General features: G+C 42.2%; 1 long non-coding RNA gene across 3 annotated transcripts in view; it reads left to right on the top strand.

The window, feature by feature from the left end:
- The first annotated feature begins 21,208 nt into the window (after window positions 1-21,208).
- The window catches only part of LOC147374315 (uncharacterized), a 68,046-nt gene continuing 66,976 nt past the window's right edge, over window positions 21,209-22,278 (top strand). The window contains exon 1 of one of the 3 annotated variants that reach the window (XR_015162627.1): window positions 21,209-21,978. This is a non-coding gene — a long non-coding RNA (uncharacterized LOC147374315). The remainder of the gene's footprint in view (window positions 21,979-22,278) is intronic. The other 2 variants (XR_015162628.1, XR_015162629.1) reach the window with 2 other exon arrangements.

Raw genomic sequence — 22,278 nt, 5'->3', positions numbered from 1 at the left:
GGCTCATCCCAGAGTGGGTGGGTGCTGGGGGAGGCCTGGGGAGGAGCCTCGCCTCTCTGCACCAACCCTTTCTTGAGGGCCCCCCTGTGGCAGGCTGAGAGCTGCCATCTCCCCCACATGAGAGGAGAGGCCTGAGCACTGAGAACTCAGAACTGAAAGCAGATGGATCAAATGCGAACTGAGGGGAGGAGAGCCATGGACCAAGCTTGCCTGTTGCCTGGTGGAGTGAGCAGTCCTAAGTGAGCAGTTCAGCATTTCAGTATTTATGCTGCTGCCACAATCTTGTCCGGTGACATCTTTATATTCCTTCCCTGAACTACCTTTCCTTTTACCCCTGTAAGCAAACTCGGAGGCAACAACCAGAGAATCCAATAAGAACTGAACCTGCTTTATTATAAGAAAGTAAGATTGATTATGTCGGTCTACATTTGACTGTCTTTAAAATTAAATGGATGTGTGTTCGTGTGTGTGCATGTGTTATAAATCTATTGGAGAGAGGATTCATGTTCATCCTCAAGTAAAAGGCTGCCTCATACAGAGTGTCCAGATTTCATGAAAAAATAAGGAGCTTCACAATAGTTGGAACAAACTAAAAACATATATTTTTTCTGAAATCCAGGGACATGCAAATCAGAACTACAATGAGATATCACCTCACCCATATCAGAATGGCTATTATTGACAAGGCTAGAAATAACGTGTTGAAGATGGGCAGAAAATAGGACCCCTGTGCACTGTTGGTGGGGATGTAAATTGGTGTAGTCGCTATGAAAAACGGTATGGAGTTTCCTCAAAAGGTTAAAAATGAAACTACCACATGATCCAGAAATTCCACTTCTGAGTGTTTATCCATAGAAAACAAAAACACTAAGAGATGCCTGCACCCATATGTTCACTGTTTAGAACAGCCAAGGCACGGAAACAAGCCAAGTGCCCATCAACAGAAGAATCAAGTACCTGTGGTGTGTGTGTATATATATACATATATATGTGCATACAATAATGTGGAAACAGTGTCAGACTTTATTTTGGGGGGCTCCAAAATCACTGCAGATGGTGACTGCAGCCATGAAATTAAAAGACGCTTACGCCTTGGAAGGAAAGTTATGACCAACCTAGATAGCATATTCAAAAGCAGAGACATAACTTTGCCAACAAAGGTCCGTCTAGTCAAGGCTATGGTTTTTCCTGTAGTCATGTGTGGATGTGAGAGTTGGACTGTGAAGAAGGCTGAGCGCTGAAGAATTGATGCTTTTGAAATGTGGTGTTGGAGAAGACTCTTGAGAGTCCCTTGGACTGCAAGGAGATCCAACCAGTCCATTCTGAAGGAGATCAGCCCTGGGATTTCTTTGGAAGGAATGATGCTAACGTTGAAACTCCAATACTTTGACCACCTCACACGAAGAATTGACTCATTGGAAAAGACTCTGATGCTGGGAGGGATTGGGGGCAGGAGGAGAAGGGGACGACAGAGAATGAGATGGCTGGATGGCATCACTGCCTCGATGGACGTGAGTCTGAGTGAACTCCGGGAGTTGGTGATGGACAGGGAGGCCTGGCGTGCTGCGATTGATGGGGTCGCAAAGAGTCAGACACGACTGAGCGACTGAACTGAACTCAACTGATGTGCATATAATACCATTATGTGGCCGCTAATTATGTCATGGGTTTAGACAGCTCTCCTGCCTGCTGTACAGCTCTCCTCTTGACCAGTTCTTTCTCTACCATTCTGTTTCTCTACCTCCCTCTGTTAGTCCATCTCTGTGCACAGATCTTCTCTATTTCCGATTGCTACCCCATACCTTCTCTCTTTCCAGCTCTGACTTTCTTCGCTCTCTTTCTCTTTATCTCTCCTCTGTTTTACAATTTCCTTCCTCGTCTTTATTTCTGTCACTTTCTGTCTCTCTTCTCGCCCACCTCTACCACCTGTCTTTCCTTTTCTAGTTCTCTATTTATATTTCTTATTGATTTGACTTCTCTCTCTCTCTCCCTCTCCATTTTCTCTCATGATCATCCTAACTACTTTAAATTTTCTGTGATTCCAACATCTGTGATATCTCAGGATTGGCATCTGGTAACTGATGATTCTGTTACCATGTTGTGATGTTCCTGGTTCTATAAGGTAAGGACTTTGGGATTATATCCTGCGCATTTGGAATATCATGTTATGGACTTCAGGCAGTGTTTAATACTGTGGAGTGTGCTGAGTTTTTTGTCAGCCGGGCATTGGCCCAGTTGTGGAATGCTCTCGCCGGGCAGGTCCAGATGGTGCAATTTTCAGACTTTGCAGTGCTATTCACACCGCATTGTGTGTACCACCCCGAGTGGTTTCAAATCAAAATTTAAAGAATATGGTTGTGATTACATAGCCATATTTTTATAATGTGGATTTTAAAAACATTTTCCTTAAAGGTATACATCGGTGAAGAATGAAAACTACATCAGAGTCCCACATTTCTAAATAAGGATGACAGTTCACTTTTGTTTATTGTAGCCAGAGTGTCTCCATGTCAGGCATGATTTAATGACAAACCCTAACTTCTGAGGGCGGCAAGGGCAGCAGTCCCGGGAGGTAGTACTGCCCTTGTCCCCACTGGCAGGGAAGACTGAGGGTGAGTGACTGGTCCAGGGTCCCACAGCTGGCAGGGGCAGGGCCAGGACTCAGGCGCCCCGTCTGTACCACCATCCACCCTGGTCCGCACAGGACGGTCGTCTCTGGAGTGTGTTGGAGCTTCTGCGATGACAGGTGTGGTCCAGTCACAGCAGTCGGGCTCCACGTGCCTCCAGGTCAGGGCACATTGTTCAGTCCCTTCAAATCATCAAAGGAAACATTTCAACCTCACAAATATGAGCGAATAAACAGTCAGTTGTAAAAGCTGTATTTCTGCTTAATTATTTAACCACAGAAGGAAAAGAGTAGATCTTAAAACTTCATCTCATAAGAAACAAAGATTGTGTATCTACATTCAGTGAGGGATGTTGGTTTGGTGTGGTGACCATTTCAAAATATGTACAAATATTGAATCGTTGTGTTGTGTAACTGAGCCTAATGTAATATTTTATGCCAATTTTATTTTTCAAAATACATTTGTTTAAAAAAAGAAAGGAAAAGTAGTGACTGAATGGAGTAGTTGGGGGCACTGGTATAGGGACAGACAGATGGCAGAGGCAGCCATAGTCATGGCAAACAGAGGCCCTGCCTGTATCAATGTATCCAACACGCTTCGTCCTCTTTTCCACAGCAGTGTTCAGACATAAAGCAAAATGTGGGTGTGTGAATAGTAGATCCTTTTCTAAAATACTTTATAATAAATTCTTTTTTTTTTTTATTTTATTTTATTTTTAAACTTTACATAATTGTATTAGTTTTGCCAAATATCAAAATGAATCCGCCACAGGCATACATGTGTTCCCATCCTGAACCCTCCTCCCTCCTCCCTCCCCACACCATCCCTCTGGGTCGTCCCAGTGCACCAGCCCCAAGCATCCAGTATCGCGCGTCGAACCTGGACTGGCAACTCGTTTCTTACATGATATTCTACATGTTTCAATGTCACTCTCCCAAATCTTCCCACCCTCTCCCTCTCCCACAGAGTCCATAAGACTGTTCTATACATCAGTGTCTCTTTTGCTGTCTCGTACACCAGGTTATTGTTACCATCTTTCTAAATTCCATATATATGTGTTAGTATACTGTATTTCTGTTTTTCCTTCTGGCTTACTTCACTCTGTATAATAGGCTCCAATTTCATCCACCTCATTAGAACTGATTCAAATGTATTCTTTTTAATGGCTGAGTAATACTCCATTGTGTATATGTACCACAGCTTTCTTATCCATTCATCTGCTGATGGACATCTAGGTTGCTTTCATGTCCTGGCTATTATAAACAGTGCTGCGATGAACATTGGGGTACACGTGTCTCTTTCCCTTCTGGTTTCCTCAGTGTGTATGCCCAGCAGTGGGATTGCTGGATCATAAGGCAGTTCTATTTCCAGTTTTTTAAGGAATCTCCACACTGTTCTCCATAGTGGCTGTACTAGTTTGCATTCCCACCAACAGTGTAAGAGGGTTCCCTTTTCTCCACACCCTCTCCAGCACTTATTATTTGTAGACTTTTGGATCGCGGCCATTCTGACTGGTGTGAAATGGTATCTCATAGTGGTTTTGATTTGCATTTCTCTGATAATGAGTGATGTTGAGCATCTTTTCATGTGTTTGTTAGCCATCTGTATGTCTTCTTTGGACAAATGTCTATTTAGTTCTTTGGCCCATTTTTTGATTGGGTCATTTATTTTTCTGGATAATAAATTCTTGAGTGACCTCAAGCATGGTCTGTTCAGTGTCACAGCTCATGTTTGTCACATAAGCTCGTGTTTGGTACATAAGCTTTGTTATAAGAACACAGAGTAAAAATGTAGCTTTTTGCCCTTTCATGTTACACCTCAAATATTTGATGTGTTCTGTCTTTTTCTGCATGAAAAGACCCTTCATTGAAAGTCATCAGATGGGTCTCCTTTTTTGAAAGTTGAAATGAAGACACCTACTGCTGATGTTATTGAATGGCTAATAAAGAATTTATTTATTGTGTTATCTCACATACATGGTATCATATTCCCAAACATTAAAGTGTTGCCTGCCCATGGATCATACGATAGTGTCATGAAGTGAAGTGAAAGTCATTTGGTCATGTTGAACTCTTTGCAACCCCATGGACTGTAGCCTGACAGGCTCCTCTGTCCATGGAATTTTCCAGGCAAAATATTGGAGTGGATGGCCATTCCCTTCTCCAGAGAATCTTCCCAACCCAGGGATAGAACCCAGGTCTCTCTCATTGCAGGTGGATTCTTCCATTTGAGCCACCAGGGAGACCTTGGACTCCCTATATTCAGTGAGACTGAGTCTGATCTCTTAATGAAGAGTTACAGAAAAGTCTTGTGCTGTCTTTCTAATCAAAAGACCTCTTAATATATTGGAATGGCATTACATTGTAAGCAAAATCTCTATTTTGATTTGCAGAATGGAATTTTTGTTTCATGTCTCAGATTTCTTTAGTATTTTTTCAACATCCTACATTTCTCTTCTATTTATTAGCTCATGAACATGCAATATATGTACAATTGTAAAAAGTAATAAAACTGAATATATCAAAATGATTAGTTTTATTTTTCTTGTTTTACATTATGCATTTGGCCTAAAGTATTAGAATTACAACAGGAAGACAAGATAGATTGTGAATACATATAAAAAATACCATTTTGTATTATGTATCATGAAATAATCACTTTCTCTTGACATATCGCCTAAAATAGTCTGAGTAATCTTATTTTGAACCAACTCTATGAAATCATTCTCCCTTGTGTTTAGCTAGTTTGAATTAAAATGAACTCAATTATATTATGAGTTGTTTTGTTAAACAGGAACATTAAACTCAGTGCTTCATAGGAAGACAGTGTTAACTGTCAGTTTCCTTTCATTATTCATTGTCATTCAAGAAAAATCCAACTGTGTGTGATGGAAATGGTGCTGGTTTGGGTGGAAACTGGCCACCCAAATCTAATCGGCTCCATCTGTGCTTGGTCTAAGAATGGACCATAGAATAGAGGTAAGCTGGAGACTCCCTGGGAGCCTGGGGCCTCACCAGGGGAGCTTCTTATATGGAAAGAGGTGGAGAGGGAGCTCCAGAGTCCAGCCATGGACTAAAACCTCAAGACTTCAGTGGTGTCATCACAATGAGAATATCCTGTGTCAGGAGTGGACCCGTGTCTACACCATGACCATAGCTGGGGCCTGAGTTGGAGATCAGTGTGTGACTTTAATCTGAGAAGAAGCTCTCCCCTGATGCTCAGCCTGGACGAGAAGGCTGTGTGTGGCCAGTCCTCCTAGGAGGGCAAAGACCCCAGATGTTGGCTCTCAGATTTTCCTTTAAAAGGATCCATTAGAGAAAATAGGAAAAATATACAATCATTTATTTTTATCTCTCGTACTATGAATTGAACATTATTTTATGCCTATGCCTTTTATAGAAATACACAGACACACATAGAAATGAGGGTCATACCTGTTAATATAGTTACCTAATAGAAAATATGGTTAAACAAGAGACAAGAGGAATAAGGATGTGACTTGAATGTGCGGTGAGGTCAGACTGTGCAAGCTGAAGCCTTGACCTTAGTCATGGGGCCCTGCTTCCCTCTGGGGCTGAATGGATGGAGCGTAGGGCGTGGACTCCTACTCTGGACCTGCTGGGTTGTGGGGGACAGCTGCTCTTCACACTCACGTTGCTGAGCTACCCTCTGCTATTCATTCATCACACTGTCATCTGATGTCAGTGCTCCTAGTAAGCCTTGCTTGGGTTGACTCTGAAGTCATTTTGTCCTTTTGGGGGGACTTAGATGTCTCAGTATATGAGATTCCATTGCACAGATGAGGTTAGGGCCTCCATATCTCTGTTCTTATGAGGAAGAAAGCATCTCACATCTGTCCACACAGCTTGGTTCAGGGACTGGGTCTTGGGTCACCCCATCTGCACTGAGAAAATGAATCAAGATGTCCCAGCCTCAGTAAGTCACAGATGATGGAAGACCACCGGTGACTGGTGGAATGTCAGGGATGACCTTAGTGCTGCAAGGAGTCGTGTCTGCTCTTTCCTTCAGGGTCATGAGCATGGTTGAAGGTGCAGCATCTGACATCCTGGGTGTAAGTATCCCAACTCATCTAGGAGCTCATTGGAGGAACTGTATACAGAAACAATGGGGAATCCAGATCACAAAGCCTAGAGTATGTGTGATAACAATCGCGTGCCTGTGCAGAAGGACCTTTTCTTCCGTTAGCTGTGACCCTTTGAAAGTGAACAAAGTAAGTTGTGGTTTAATTGTGCTTATTTTCTTGTGACATCCCAGCTACCCCTTGCACAAACCCAAACAGTAGAGGCTAGTTTGAGCATTTTCCAAGAATCAACCACATTTGACAGAGCAGGTGAACAAAGAAGCCTGAAAGAGTGAAACCCCACCAGCCGCACCAGCGCCCTCCTGCTGCCACTTAGGCTGTCCCCCCCACCTCCCGCCCTCCCTGCTCTGCACCTAGCAGGCCAGGGCAGCCCAGAGCGAGAGGGGCAGGAAGTTGCTGAGAAGCTGGAAACCACAGCAGACACTGCCCTTGGGGCCCTGGTGGGGAAATCAGCTGCACTAAATTTTCAGCGATTTGCAAGTTTACCCTCTCACCTTCTATGCTTAATACACTGTTCCTTCCCAATGAAGAAATAGTTTCAAATCTCTAAGACGAGGGCGGTGTGTTTTGTCTAGAGAAGTCTGATGAAATTCATGAGAACCAAGGAGCTGACCTAGATTAGATTTCATCTACCTTGTGGCTGGTTGTTTATTTATTTTCAGATGGAGACCTCCTTTTGGTTTCACATGAATTTGTTTCACACACACTGAAGCTGAGTGTAAACAGACAAGCAAAAAGCCTTCCCAGTCGTAAATGAGACATTGTTGTAATTCTAGTACGTAAAATTTTCCGTTAAAAGGATATATTAGAGAAAATTGGAAAAATATGCCATCACTTATTTTTTCTCCCTTGTCCTATAAATTGAACATTTTTTTTTATGTCTTTGCCTTTTTTAGAAATACATAGACACACCTAGAAATGTTGTACACATAGACATACATAGTGCTGTACTTGTTCGTATCGTTTCCTAGGAGAAAATATGGTTAAAGGACATGAACATTATTTCATAGAAAAGAAAATTTAACAGACTTAAATATGTGAAAAAAGCTTATGCTCACTCATAATAAAAGAAAAGCAAATTAAAATAGCAAACATATACTACTGTTTACTCATCCAATTAGCAAAATCCTGACATTTCACAGCACCCTCCTGGCATTCATATACCTCTGGTACAAATGCAAAATGGTGATATCTCCACTGGCCATATCTATTAAAATGACCAATACACACAGTCTTAATGACATAAAACACTATTAGAATTTTAGCATTTTAAAAGTGTAGAAAAATGTGTAAATAAAACAGTAGTGTATTATGAGGAAATGATTTTATAAGCTATTGTACATTCACCAGCAAAATATGATCTAGCAGTCTAAGCATGTCTACATTTACAGTAAAGGAGCTCTCAGTGGAGAGAAGTACAAAACAATATATTCTGTATGCCACCTTTGAGCATAAAGAGGGAAATTAGAGTATATACACTTGCATATATTTATTTATATGTACACTCATATTTACTATAAAGGATGCAGAGAAAACAAAATCATGACTTGAAAGAGGAGGAGAAGTAGAGACTAATGCATTTTTTTAGAGGGTTTTGATTGATTTTCGATCCATGCAAAGATATTATCTGACAATTTTAGAAGGTCCCTGAAATGCAGATTATTTTTTCAATGACACTTCCTGACCAAGGTTCCATTTCTTTAAATAACTATATTTTTTGAAGACACATAGTAGTCTGTCATAGGACATTGTTTACTTCTCGGTTTCTTCTTGGTGATTATGGTTCATTGGGGGCTGCAGTAAGTGGTGCTGCAGTGAATGAACATCTGGGCACATAAATCTTAGTACATACATTTTGTTTCCTTAGGAAACTGATGAGTGAATGGTAAGATAACTTTCCGTGTAAAGCATGTGGTAGCTTGTGTAATGAACTCTGTGATCGTTCCTTGGTGCCTGAGATCTGAGCTGGCAGTGCTGAAACTATTTCAGTCACTTGATGCCTCAACCCCTGGCTGCACGTTAGAATTACCGAAGGAGCACTTTTAAAGTCTGATACCTGGGCTATGATGAAGGCTGTAACTTTTTTCTTATACAGTTATATATTTATCTGTTTACTATGTCTATGTATTATTTACTTATCTATCACTGTAATCATTTATTTACAGCTATAATAAGAGAGCCACTGGTATAATGAAACAGCAGCAGGATTTCTGTCAGGTGGACTTGGCCCGTGAAGACTCTGGCACTGCTCTGTGTTTAATTTGGGCATATTTCATAGACTCTCTGGGACCTCCTCTTCTTATCAGCGAACTGGAGATACTAGGTGACAAAATACAGGCTTGGCGATCAGAGAGACCCAGCTCTAAAATGGCTGTGACGAGCACATACCTCCACGTTTTCAACTGTAAACTGTGAACTATAACTGTATCTCCCTCCAAAGGGCTCTAAGAGGGTAAAAAAACTACCTAGTGAAGAGTAGAAACTGAGTCCCTGCTCTATCCATATCTAACCTGTCTGCAGGGGAAATGAGATTAGAGATGGCTTTCAGGGCTTATGGGTATGTGTGGAATCTACTGTTTCTCCAGCAGAGGTACCAACAGTAGAAGCTATAACGCTGTTGAGAACTTGCACGGACCGAGCATGGTTAACTCATCAATTCCACATGCTCCAGGAGATAGGGTGCTGCAACTTTATTACAAGGATGAGGAAATGATAGCACAGAGAGTTCCAATAGTTGCCTGAAGTCACACAGATGCTAATAGAGACCCAGGGTTTAAATCCAAGCCCACGAGGGTCAGAGTCTACATGCTTTACCCTCCACTCGCTGCCCCTCTGGTGTTGGTGCAGTTCTCATGGGATTAATGTCAAGAGCAGGTGGCAGTGCCTGTGAGACACTAGTACAGAGCTGAGCACACCCAGTGTAAGTCATGCTGGGTATCACACTGTCACCACAGGAGCATCCCAAACCAATGGGTCTGAGTCTGATGACTCTGGAAGAAAAGGAACGTGGGCACCTTTGTTTGGCGGTAGTTTCACTTGGAGCCAGTGCTCCAAAGAAGCACCGTAACTACCATCTCAGGGAAAGACCTGGACATGTGGTGTGGACTGTCATTACGATCAGTGCTGAATTTGACGGCTCGGTTGCCATGCTGCTTCTTACCTTGGTTAGATTTCATGAAATTAAAGTACAGAGACAAGGGGACTTCTGAGCATTTTTAAATTTTTTGCGCCTATTATGAAAATCAATGATTTGAAAAAATGTTATGCAATAATGACATCATAGATAAACACACATATGAACTGAGATATCTTAAACCCACCAAGAAAGTAAAGAGTTTCTGGGACAATAGAGGATGAAGGAAAGTTGACCTCTTTGTAGCAACCCCCTGTCACGAGATCTTCCCGTCACAGCAGACGCCTGTTCTCCTAAACACACAGGAGGCGATGACAACAAAGTGGACTGTGCTCATAAGGAGGACGAGGCAGGTGTGAGAGGCAGAGGTGTTCATGAGCTGCAGCTGCAGGGTACCTAGGAGAAGTCATTTTGGTTAGTTTCAAGTGTTCTTTTGAAAGGATAGGGCATATTATTGAAAGCAGTGATCACAATTATTTATTTTTGGTGACCTACAATGAAATAGTACTTCTCATACCCCAAACCCCAAACAAAACATGTACAACCACCATGACCACCTCCACCAGGAAAAATCAGAATCCAGTTGACAATTCAAGTCCATCAACAACCTCAGCTAAATTCACTAGAACCTTCCAAAATATTAAAAAGCAAGATTATGTTTTTATTGAATGAGTCCAAAGGGAAAAGTTTTGTGATAAATAGCATTTAGCATCCCCTTCATCTCTGAGTAATAATAACAGGCAATATTAATTAAGAAAGTGAAAGTATTAGTCACTCAGTCGTGTTTGACTCATTGTGACCCCATAGAATATAGCCCACCAGGCTTCTCTGTCCATGGGATTTCCCAGGCAACAATACCAGAGTGGGTTGCCATTTCCTTCTCCAGGGGATCTTCACAACCCAAGGATTGAACCTGGGTTGCCTGAATTGCATGCAGATTCTTGACCATCTAAACCACCAGGGAAGCCCACTAACCAAATATCAAACACTTATTCTGAGAGCTCTGCATGCAAAACCCCAATCTTATTTAAGTTTTCAAATAACCTATGAGATTATTATTTTCAACCCCATTTTACCAGTAAACTGAGGACAGTTGTCTGGTGTCACACATTTAGAAAGTACCAGAAACTACATTTCAATCCCAGCAACCTGATTCTGAAGAACACATTCTTAGCTGCTCTGTAGTCCTGCATCTCATGTGCGATAAATACCCAGACATCAAAGTTAAGCATAAATAGCAAGTTGAATTGCTGATACGGAAGTATCTGAGCCATTACATGTTGTACGTCAGTGAAATTCCTCTGAAGGGTATAAACCAGGGAAACCTGGCTGTGACACATTGGGGTGGGCGAGAGGTTTTGGTAAAGAGGACATTTCACAAAATGGAAGAAAGTCTTTAGTCCAAAACTCCTGAAACATCAGGAGCTCATGCCTCACTTATCTATCTTTCTTGGATGTCTAACATCATGACTGTGATGTCATAGGATAACTGCCTTTATGCTCCTTTGAAGTTTTGCAACAAATACATGATGTCAAAAAAATAATTAACAGCAACACTGATGATGAGCCTGACTTGGCTACTCGATGGACCACAAGGCTGACTTTCTTCCTATATAAGTTTCGCTTTTCTATATTTTATCTTTATGGAGTCAGAACTCCAGAATCACTAGCACTTGGTGTGGAAAGGATCTCAGAAGGTGACATGCTCGTAACTCACTGCCCAGGGTCAGTTCAGGTGTTAGCTGAGTTCCAGGCCCCCTGACACTGGGGATGGAGGAGGGATAAGCAGGACCAGAGCCAGTGCTTCTAAATTCACTCACAACTTTCATACAGGGAGAAGGAGCCACCAACTAGTACTGATCCTGTGCCAGCTAAATGGATACCCTATGGAGACATGCCACGTAGGCAAACTTTGTAGTAATAAAGTTGGGTGCAATTGTTCCCAGTTAGCAGAAGAGGGCAGTATCGCTCAGAAATAGAAGTAATGTACCCACATTCGTGCAACAAATAATAAAAGAACTGGGGTTGAAATGCAGGCTGGGATAATTCAGAAGCCCATGTACTTACACCCCTGCTCATGGATCCACCCTGTCTCAGGGCCTTAGCTTTGGGATTCTTGTTCTATCTCTATATCTTAAAGGAGGAATAGAGAACTAAGTGTGTGAACCGTTGATTCAGATGGCCCGTGTTGAGTCCCCAGATCTGGCTACGTGGCTTTGCACATGGGACTGAGACAGCTTGGATTGACCTGTATATAAACAGGTTAAAGTTCTGAGATATCTTCCCCACATAGCGATTTTCACATGTAAAAAGTTGTCTGTAACTGTTTCCTGGCAATAATGAGCTTGCAGAGCCTGTTCAGGCCACTCACGATTTAAGATAATAATATAACCACATCATCAGTCTACAAAACAGTGTTCATCTTTCTCCTCTCTGTGGGACTGTGTCCAACTCATCGGAAGTGGTATCTCATCATTAAGAATCAAGTTAGCAAGAATGGTGGGGGTGATCACTTCACTTCGCCCTTGTGGAAAATTTTAGCTCTTCTATCAGAAGTCCACTTTTGATAAATTTAAGAATTGTTCTAGAGCAAGGACTGCCATCATGTCCTACCTGCTGTCTGCTGCACACAGGGGAGGTGTTGCTCCAGGACCTTACTTCAGACGTTAAGCTCCCCCATCCATTAAATCATTGATGTCTCTTAAAAAAAAAAAAAGAAAGAAAAGAAAAAATAATTGTTTTATGCTGCTAAGAATAGTTGTTATGTACTTTAAAAATTAGTATGTTTACGACCCATCTATCCCACTGCTGGGCATACCCACCGAGGAAACCAGAATTGAAAGAGATACATGTACCCCAATGTTCATTGCAGCACTGTTTACAATAGCTAGGACATGTAAGCAACCTAGATGTCCATTGGTAGATGAAAGGATAAGAAAGATGTGGTGCATATACACAATGGAATATTACTCAGCTATTAAAAAGAATGCATTTGAATCAGTTTTAAGGAGGTGGATGAAACTGGAGTCTATTTTACAGAGTGGTAAGCCAGAAAGAAAAAAACACCAACACAGTATATTAACACATATATATGAAATTTAGAAAGATGGTAATGATGACCCTATATACAAGACAACAAAAGAGACACGAATATAAAGAACAGACTTTTGGACTCTGTGGGAGAAGGCGAGGGTGGGACGATTTGAAAGAATAAAACTGAAACATGTATATTACCATATATGAAATAGATCACCAGTCCAGGTTTGATGCATGAAACAGGGCACTCAAAGCTGGTGCACTGGGACAACCCTGAGGGATGGGATGGGGAGGGAGGTGGGAGAGGGGGGGATACATGTACAGCCATGGCTGGTTCATGTCAATGTATGGCAAAAACCACTACAAAATTGGAAAGTAATTAACCTCTAATTAAAATAAATAAATAAAATTTTAAAAATACATAAAAATGAAAAAATAGTATGTTTAATCAGCTATCAATGATCTGGGCATCCCCAGGATAATGTTTGCAAACCCATTACTCCAATTTATCAAGATTGATCCTACACGTTCCCTTTGTCACCAGCTCAAGAAGTTTGGTGTTAGCTCTTTTTTTCCCCTTTTATCTTAACTCCCCTTCCCCAACACGGTTATTTCAGCTCTAGAACTTTGCTCTCAGCAGGCTGTGCCTTTGTAATAGCAGTGGCCTTAGCCAAACCACTTAACCTGTCCATGTCTCAGATTCCTCAGGTGAAAACTCCTGAGGAATTATGGTTGTGGTAATTAAATGAGTTAATTTAATACAAATGTACTGTGTAGAAGGGAAATGTTTTTTCCCCCTACCCTCTTAAGTTTTATGGCTGAGGCCTTATAAATTGGACTAACAAAAGACAGATTAATTGGGGGGAAAAAGTGAGTTATTCATGTGTACATTGCATAGACATATGGGAGACATACTCAGAGATGGGTAACTCAAAGGGGTCCTTAGAGCTGAGGACCTAACTCGGTTAGGTTTACCTAACTCGGAGGCAGGGAAGAGCCTTTATGGAAAAGCAAATGACTCTTTGAACAGATAAATGGGCCCTTGAGGGGATATACGGGAGAGGTGATGATGGTGGCTTTGTGTGTCTGGGTGTCTGTGTGTCTGGGTATGGTGTTGGCTTCTCCTCTTCCAAAAGAGATTATAGTTGCTACCTACAGGGGACTTATGACAGTTGAGTTCTTTGGGGAGGCTCTGCTCTTAAGCAGATAAGGAATTTCAGGAACTGAAATGCATTCAGCTCAAAATAATCCTTATGTTAAGTGGCATATTTGGGGATGGTGTATCCTGATCCCCTTCAATATATAAGACCATTAATAATGCTAGAACATTCCTGACAAGCAGCAAGCACTCTCTGAGTGTGTATAGCTGTGACTGCTGTGACTGTCATGTAGGATCCTCTGTGAGCATCTATAATGGAGGTTTGGGTCCAGCTCGCCTGTACCACAGTTTGTGTCCTTAGAATTAAAGGTGAGGGAGAACCTTATGCCTTACCACTCCTTCCTTCAAGATTCTGAACCACTAGAGAAAACAGACATAAGAAGCCAGTAGAACCAGATGGAGCAGAGACATGTGGGTAGATGTGATCCCCTGAGCCCCTGGTTCTCCCTGGAAGGTGAGCACTTGAGGACAACTTGACTTGAGCCAAGAAAAGTACAAGGTCAGAGGTCTCTGTCTCAGAGAGCAGATGTTTGCTTCATATTTAAAAATTAGAGCTGCAGTGTTCCTGCTGCCACTGTAAAACCTGAGTTCTTTCTTTCCTGCAGAAGATTATAATTCCTCTGCTCTCCTTTGGCTACGGAAAAATTGAGTATGAACTGACTTGCTTTCTGTGTTAACCTGATTAACACAGGCCTATTTACCAATTATGTGTGAGCTAAATCACGTTACAGAGTTATGTGTAGCAGCCTGTTCCATGACGGTGGGACTTGAGTGTGCTCTTTCATTTTAAGGTTAAATCTGAATGTCAGCTATTTGCTCCTGCCGGTGCAAGGCAAGTGGAAGCGGGCCTCAGCAATTGCAGGTGGGGTCCTGCAAGCTTACCAACGATGGGAGGGTGTAGACACCCACAGATGATCAGTTCTGCCAGGGACCCGTGGAGTGAATTTAATGCACACATACGCACACAGAGTAAACCCTGTGGCCCAAAGTAGACTCTGCCGGGGATTTTGGTTTTGTTTTGCTTGTGCATTTGCAACATCCTCTGTGGCATCCTCCAGCCATGCTGAATTGCATTCCTAGGCATTCCAAGTTTTCTCTGAGATTATTATTTTTTTGTTTTTATTTGTTTGTTTTTATTGTTTGGTCACCAAGTTACACAGACTTTGAGTCATCCACTCATACTCTGATAATTCTATTATTAAGCTCTAGTAATTTTACTGAACAACACATATGCTTCCTTATGTAGTCAGTTCAGTTCAGTTCAGTCGCTCAGTCGTGTCCGACTCTTCGAGACCCCATGAATCGCAGCACGCCAGGCCTCCCTGTCCATCACCAACTCCCAGAGTTCACCCAGACTCACGTCCATCGAGTCAGTGATGCCATCCAGCCATCTCATCCTCTGTCGTCCCCTTCTTCTCCTGCCCCCAATCCCTCCCAGCATTAGAGTCTTTTCCAATGAGTCAACTCTTTGCATGAGGTGGCCAAAGTATTGGAGTTTCAGCTTCAGCATCAGTCCTTCCAAAGAACACCCAGGACTGATCTCCTTTAGAATGGACTCTAATGGTTGGATCTCCTTGCAGTCCAAGGGACTCTCAAGAGTCTTCTCCAACACCACAGTTCAAAAGCATCAATTCTTTGGCACTCAGCTTTCTTCACAGTCCAACGCCCACATCCATACATGACTACTAGAAAAACCATAGTCTTGACTAGACGGACCTTTGTTGGCAAAGTAATGTCTCTGCTTTTCAATATGCTATCTAGGTTGATCATAACTTTCCTTCCAAGGAGTAAGCGTCTTTTAATTTCATGGCTGCAGTCACTATCTGCAGTGATTTTGGAGCCCCCAAAAATAGTCTGACACTGTTTCCACTGTTTACGCATCTATTTCCCATGAAGTGTAGAAACACATATATCTTGACTGATTAAAATTACAGCATATTCCAAGAGAAAGTGGAGAATGGGGCTTCCCTGCTCTGTCTGATCTATTTGTTCTGTAGGTAGGACTTGTATCTTTGGTCTGTACTTGGTCTGTTCATGACATGGAAGCCAGAAGTAACAGAGAACTCTGGCCTTTTAAAAATTTATGTGGAAAGAAGTATAAGAGAGTGAGAAATCTACAAGAAAGGCTATTCATAAACTCTGACCTGTGACGTCATGGTTAAGGATGTGGACCCTACAGTCTAGCTCCCTCGGTTCAAATCCTGGCTCCTCCACTGATTAGCTCTGTGACCTGGGAAAGTGTGCACCGTTTCTCCCCTGGAACAATACAGATGACATTAGTACCCATTGTCCAGACTTATGTTTTAAGAATTTAGAGAAATAACCCATATGTAGCATGTTGAAGTATGGTCCTTCAAAAGATATGTCCAGGTTCTAATCCCCAGAATGCATGAATGTTACCTTTTTGGAAAAAAAGGGGGCTTTGCTGATTTAATAAAGTTAAAGACTGTGAGACGAGGAGGCTGTCTTAGATTATCTGAGAGGTCTTAAATCAAATGACAAGTATCCTTACAAGAGTGAAGCTGAGAAAGATGAGATCAACAGGTGAGGAAGCGGGTATGTGGCCAGGGAGGCAGAGATCAGACTGACTCAGCCATAAGTGAAGCGAAGCTAACAGCCACAAGAAGTGGGAACAGGCAAGGAATTGATTCTCCGATATATAACCTCTGGAGGGAGCACAACCTGTCAACACCTTGATTTCAAACTTTGGCCTCCAGAACTATGAGAGAATACATTTCTGTTGTTTTAAACCAAGTTTGTAGTAGTTTGTTTTAACAGCCAAGGGAAATACTACAGAATACAAACCATGTAAAGTTCCTGGTGTATAGCAACTAATAAATATTAGGCATCATTATAATTTCCCCTGAACTATAGAAAAATGTGGCGTAATGGATCCTGGTTTCTTTGTGGTCTATCGGATCACTTAAGTTACTCCTCCTTGCATGAGGAGTCGCTAGTACCGAGTTGCCAAGAATAGGAGATTTTTCTTTGGCACTTTGGAGAGGGCAGAAGTGTTTGTCAAAGTCTCCAACACTTTCCTTAGAGAAAGGAAATGTTGATGGCAGTTCCTACATTTTGAGCCAAGGCAGAAACACACAGTGCACAGATAATGAAGTTTCTATTTATAACACAGACTTGTACAGATTTCTCCACCAGTAGAACTCTGGCAGTTGGACTACAGATCCCACATGTGTCCAAATATATTTTGTGTGACTTAGACAATCTCAAGGCTTCCTGGAGCTGCAAACACAAGCAGATGGTCCTGGCAGGGGTGACACCACAGCATGTTTGCTGAAAGCGTCCTCTGGAAGCTTCTTATAGGAGAGGGATTTTGCATGTTAAGTAGGGTGACCATGACAATGAGCCTGGTTTGTCTGACTGCCTGGTGTTCTCCTGTTGCACTAGCACCCCAAATGGCTTAGCAGTTGTCACTCTCAAAAATGTCCCAGTTTAGGTGATAAATTCTGTGCTTACTTCAATGTGAAGACACATCATAGGCAGCTTGCCAAGGAGCAAGATCTAAACTCACAGGAAAAGGTTTCTCTCCTAATGAATTAGGCAATTTTGTAACAGTAGCTCTAAGACTGACAGAGGTAAGGATGATAGATCCATGTGTATCTCTGTAAGATATTTTTTCCCCTCATGGCTGAAAAATTAAAAGGCCCCAAAGACCAAATAGAAACGGATAATGAAAAATCCAGAATTCTAGCAGATACTTAATATTAAAAGTCCTTAACATTGTGGAGAACTTACTACCAGAGTCCCAACCAGTCACAATGGATGAAGGGATTCTTGGAGAACGGAATTCATACTCCAGATCTACCAAGGTTAAAAAAGATATGCTCATTGCTGGTGCTGTGTGACTCATGGTATGCAGGGGTATACTGTTTCCTGTGGAGCAGTGCATCCCACATCCAGCTGGCCACGCCAACCTGGGCCAACATGGTGAATGAGTCTACAGGATTTCTAACTGACCATTATCCCTACTGCATTGGGAGATGGCTGGAATCAAGCTGTAGGGCAGATCCTTCCAACTGGAGGGAGTGAAATGACATCCCATTTTCTGAAACTTTGTGGTGTGTTTGAGATGGCACAGTGGAGAGGTAAGAAGAAGGCAGAAAGATAACAATATTGGGGAAGAATCATTTCAGTGGGAAAATCCTTCTCTCAGTGGAGGACACAAAGCCAACAAGAGATTTAGCTGAAAGAGGGAACTATTATCAGAATTACTGGTATGGCTTAGATCCAAATTTGATAAAGTGTCCTTTAAGGGAGTCTAGTTTTCTCAGGATACCATCCTAAACTCTCCAGAGAGGAAGGAAAAAGGTTGGAAAAGCCCAGCCCAGCCATATTTCTGTGATTTCAGAATCTGGGGGAAAGAGGGAGGTTGTACGAAGGGGTAATAGAGGTAAAGGGGAGACCTGGACATGATTGAAAAGTAGGAAAAAAGGTACAAACTATTGTAAGTATCATATAACATGCAATAATGCTATATATTGTTGGTCAGTTTAGTTCAGTCGCTCAGTCGTGTCCGACTCTTAGCAACCCCATGAATCGCAGCACACCAGGCCTCCCTGTCCATCACCAACTCCCAGAGTTCACTCAGACTCACGTCCATCGAGTCAGTGATGCCACCCAGCCATCTCATCCTCTGTCATCCCCTTCTCCTCCTGCCCCCAATCCCTACCAGCATCAGAGTCTTTTCCAATGAGTCAACTCTTCTCATGAGGTAGCCAAAGTACTGGAGTTTCAGCCTCAGCATCATTCCCTCCAAAGAAATCCCAGGGCTGATCTCCTTCAGAATGGACTGGTTGGATCTCCTTGCAGTCCAAGGGACTCTCAAGAGTCTTCTCCAACACCACAGTTGAAAAGCATCAATTCTTTGGCACTCAGCCTTCTTCACAGTCCAACTCTCACATCCATACATGACCACAGGAAAAACCATAGCCTTGACTAGACGGACCTTTGTTGGCAAAGTAACGTCTCTGCTTTTTAATATGCTATCTAGGTTAGTCATAACTTTCCTTCCAAGGAGTAAACGTCTTTTAATTTCATGGCTGCAGTCACCATCTGCAGTGCTTTTGGAGCCCCCCAAAATAAAGTCTGACACTGTTTCCACTGTTTCCCCATCTATTGCCCATGAAGTGATGGGACCAGATGCCATGATCTTCGTTTTCTGAATGTTGAGCTTTAAGCCAACTTTTTCACTCTCCTCTTTCACTTTCATCAAGAGGCTTTTTAGTTCCTCTTCACATTCTGCCATAAGGGTGGTGTCATCTGCAGATCTGAGGTTATTAATATTTCTCCCAGCAATCTTGATTCCAGCTTGTGTTTCTTCCAGTCCAGCGTTTCTCATGATGTACTCTGCATAGAAGTTAAATAAACAGGGTGACAATATACAGCCTTGACGAACTCCTTTTCCTATTTGGAACCAGTCTGTTGTTCCATGTCCAGTTCTAACTGTTGCTTCCTGACCTGCATACAGATTTCTCAAGAAGCAGGTCAGGTGGTCTGGTATTCCCATCTCTTGAAGAATTCCCCACAGTTTATTGTGATCCATGCAGTCAAAGGCTTTGGCATAGTTAAGGCACACAGATAAAGCTTCCCAGGTGATGCAGTGGTAAAGAATCTGCCTGCCGATGCAGGAAACACAAGAGATGTGGGTTTGATCCCTGGGTTGGGAAGATCCTCTGGAGGAGGAAATGGCCATCCACTCCAGTATTCTTGCCTGGAATATTCCATGGACAGAGGAGCCTGGAGGGCTACAGTCCATGGGGTCACAAAGAGTTGGACACAACTGAAGCAACTGAACACCCCCCCTACACACACATATAGATAATAAAATTATGCCAACATGCTGGGAAGAGTACACATTCACTGGATGAACCAGTTATACCTGGGGAGAAGAAAAGGAGACAGAGATGAGCCATGGCGGGGGTTGTCTCTGTCATTATTCTCTCCAAATTATATTAGAAGCAATAATTTTGAAAGCAGAGATGGGAACCTGACTTCCATGTCCTTGAGCTCCTGTCCCTCTCAAGTGCCATTATTTCTGGATCCTCACAAGGTTCAGGCCAGAACTGTGTTTTCTTTGGTATGAGATTTACTATACTCTTCCTGCCTAGCAGGCAACTGCAAAACTTTGCCTAAAACCCAATTATTATATATTCTGGATCCGTGGATTCAAAGTTACATATTTCCTCATGGGCAAAATAGCGTGAAATTTTAGCAAGTAACTTTTTCAGCCAATCAACAACCCATATATACATGAGGTTAATTGCTCCAGGATAAGCTCAGACTAATCATGGAGTGGAATGTGTTGGGGAGAATCTAATAAACCTGTGGGTACCTGGGAAGAAATGAGTTAGGCTGCATGGAAAGGGTTTATAATAAGGACTCTCTCCCCTTTATATACTCCTCCAGACGACTGTTTCCCAAAATGTGGTCACCAATTGACACTCCAATAAACTTACTGAGCCCAACCTAGACCCGCTGAATCAGAAACTCTGGGAGTGGTGCTGTCTATCTTTGTTTTAACAAGCCCTTTAGGTGATCCTGAGGGACACTGAAGTGTGGTAACCACTTCTCCAGACTCACACCTTTGCCCATGATGATTAAAAGTCATCATGACTATGATTGCTTTGTAGAGGATACAGATGTCAAATTAAAATGTTGTATTTCTGAAAACTCACATAATGTCATACAGCAATTTTATCTTAAAGTCAGAAAACTGGAAGTAAATGACCACTACCATCCTAATAGACCCCATTCCCATCACCCTATCCCATTCAACCAACAGCAGAACAAAGAGGTGGGCAAAACCCAGTTGAAGGACAGACCTAAACTAACCATTGGAGTAAATTATTGGAGAATGTTAATGGTAAAGAAAATTAATTAATCACAATGATATTAAATGATAGTGAAAACTAAAAATAAAAAAGAACTAATATAATGCTGAAATTAAAATCCAATAAAATAAGCTAAAGGTTAGAATCAGAGGAGTACCAGTGAAATTTTTATAAAACTAATAACATCTGGCCTCCTTCATATCAGACAGAAGGGGAAAACAAAAGAGAAGAAACAAAAAGAAGCAAGGTCCCTGATGGAGTGGGGCAGTGGGTGTGCCTTCCCAGGGTCTGGGGCCAAACCGACCTACTGTTCCTGGTGAAGAAGTGATGGGGGAGAGGGGGGCACACCCTCATCACCTTCCCTTCTACTCAGCCCCTCTCAGGACCTTTCAAATCTCCATAGAAGCCAAAGCAGATCTTCTTAGACCCATAAAAATCCCTGTAACATAAATACCATGTCTGTTACAGCGACAGTGCCTCATTTGGTTCTTTTATTTATTTATTTTACCAAAGGTACAAAACATTTGGTCTGTGTTGGTTAATTAGGAGTTAATTTGCTTTGAATTGGTTCAAGTTCTTTGCTTTTGTTTTGTTTCCTTGGAATCTTGGCTCTAATCATTTCAAAGACATACATTTTCCACTAACCATCCAGCAGAGATAAGAACCCTAAGCCCATTGAAATAGCTATTACTATCAGTTGGGTTTAACAACAATTAAAACGGCTCTTCTAAGTTTTGTTAAGTGTTTTTTTCCCCTTCCTTGTCTTACTTTTTCTCTTAAATGAGGAGGCACTATTATAAATATCCAAGAGCACAGACAATACCCAAGCAGCCCACATCATTGCCTGGATCTTGGAGGCCGAGGGGAGAACAAGGGCTTTTAGTTTGACCCATCCAACAGAGTCCACGAGTCCCTGTGCAGCTGAGGGTGAACTGCCTACAGCTGTGGCTAATGAGCAGTGATGGCCTGAAAGTTGGTGGGGAGTTTTTTCCTTCTTCCAGAAGAGGCTGGAAGAGAGGTGACCGCCTTCCCGACTACAGATGAGCAGGGTGAAGTGCTAGATCAAATTGGAGGTAAGAATGCAATTGGGGGTGACTATGGCAGGGGCTGCCAGCCTCTGGGATCTAATGCCTAGTGATCTGAGGTGGAGCTGACATAATAATCCTAGACATAATATGCACAATACATGTCATATGCTTGAGTCCTCCCAAAACCATTCCCCACTACCCACCCCGCCCCACTATCCCGCCCGCATTTGTGGGAAAATTGTGTTCCATGAAACCAGTCTCTGGTACCAAGAATGTTGGGGACCTCTGCTCTATGGGATAAAAAACTGATACGTGTATTATTTCTGAAAAAAAAAAAAAACTTTT

This window comes from Bos grunniens, chromosome 4, assembly GCF_055505025.1.
Source record: "Bos grunniens cultivar Pamir isolate PY7600 chromosome 4, Bosgru_T2T1.0, whole genome shotgun sequence".
Classification (NCBI taxonomy): Eukaryota; Metazoa; Chordata; class Mammalia; order Artiodactyla; family Bovidae; genus Bos; species Bos grunniens.
Note: the sequence above shows the minus strand (reverse complement) of the source record. Positions and strands in the feature narration are given on the sequence as shown.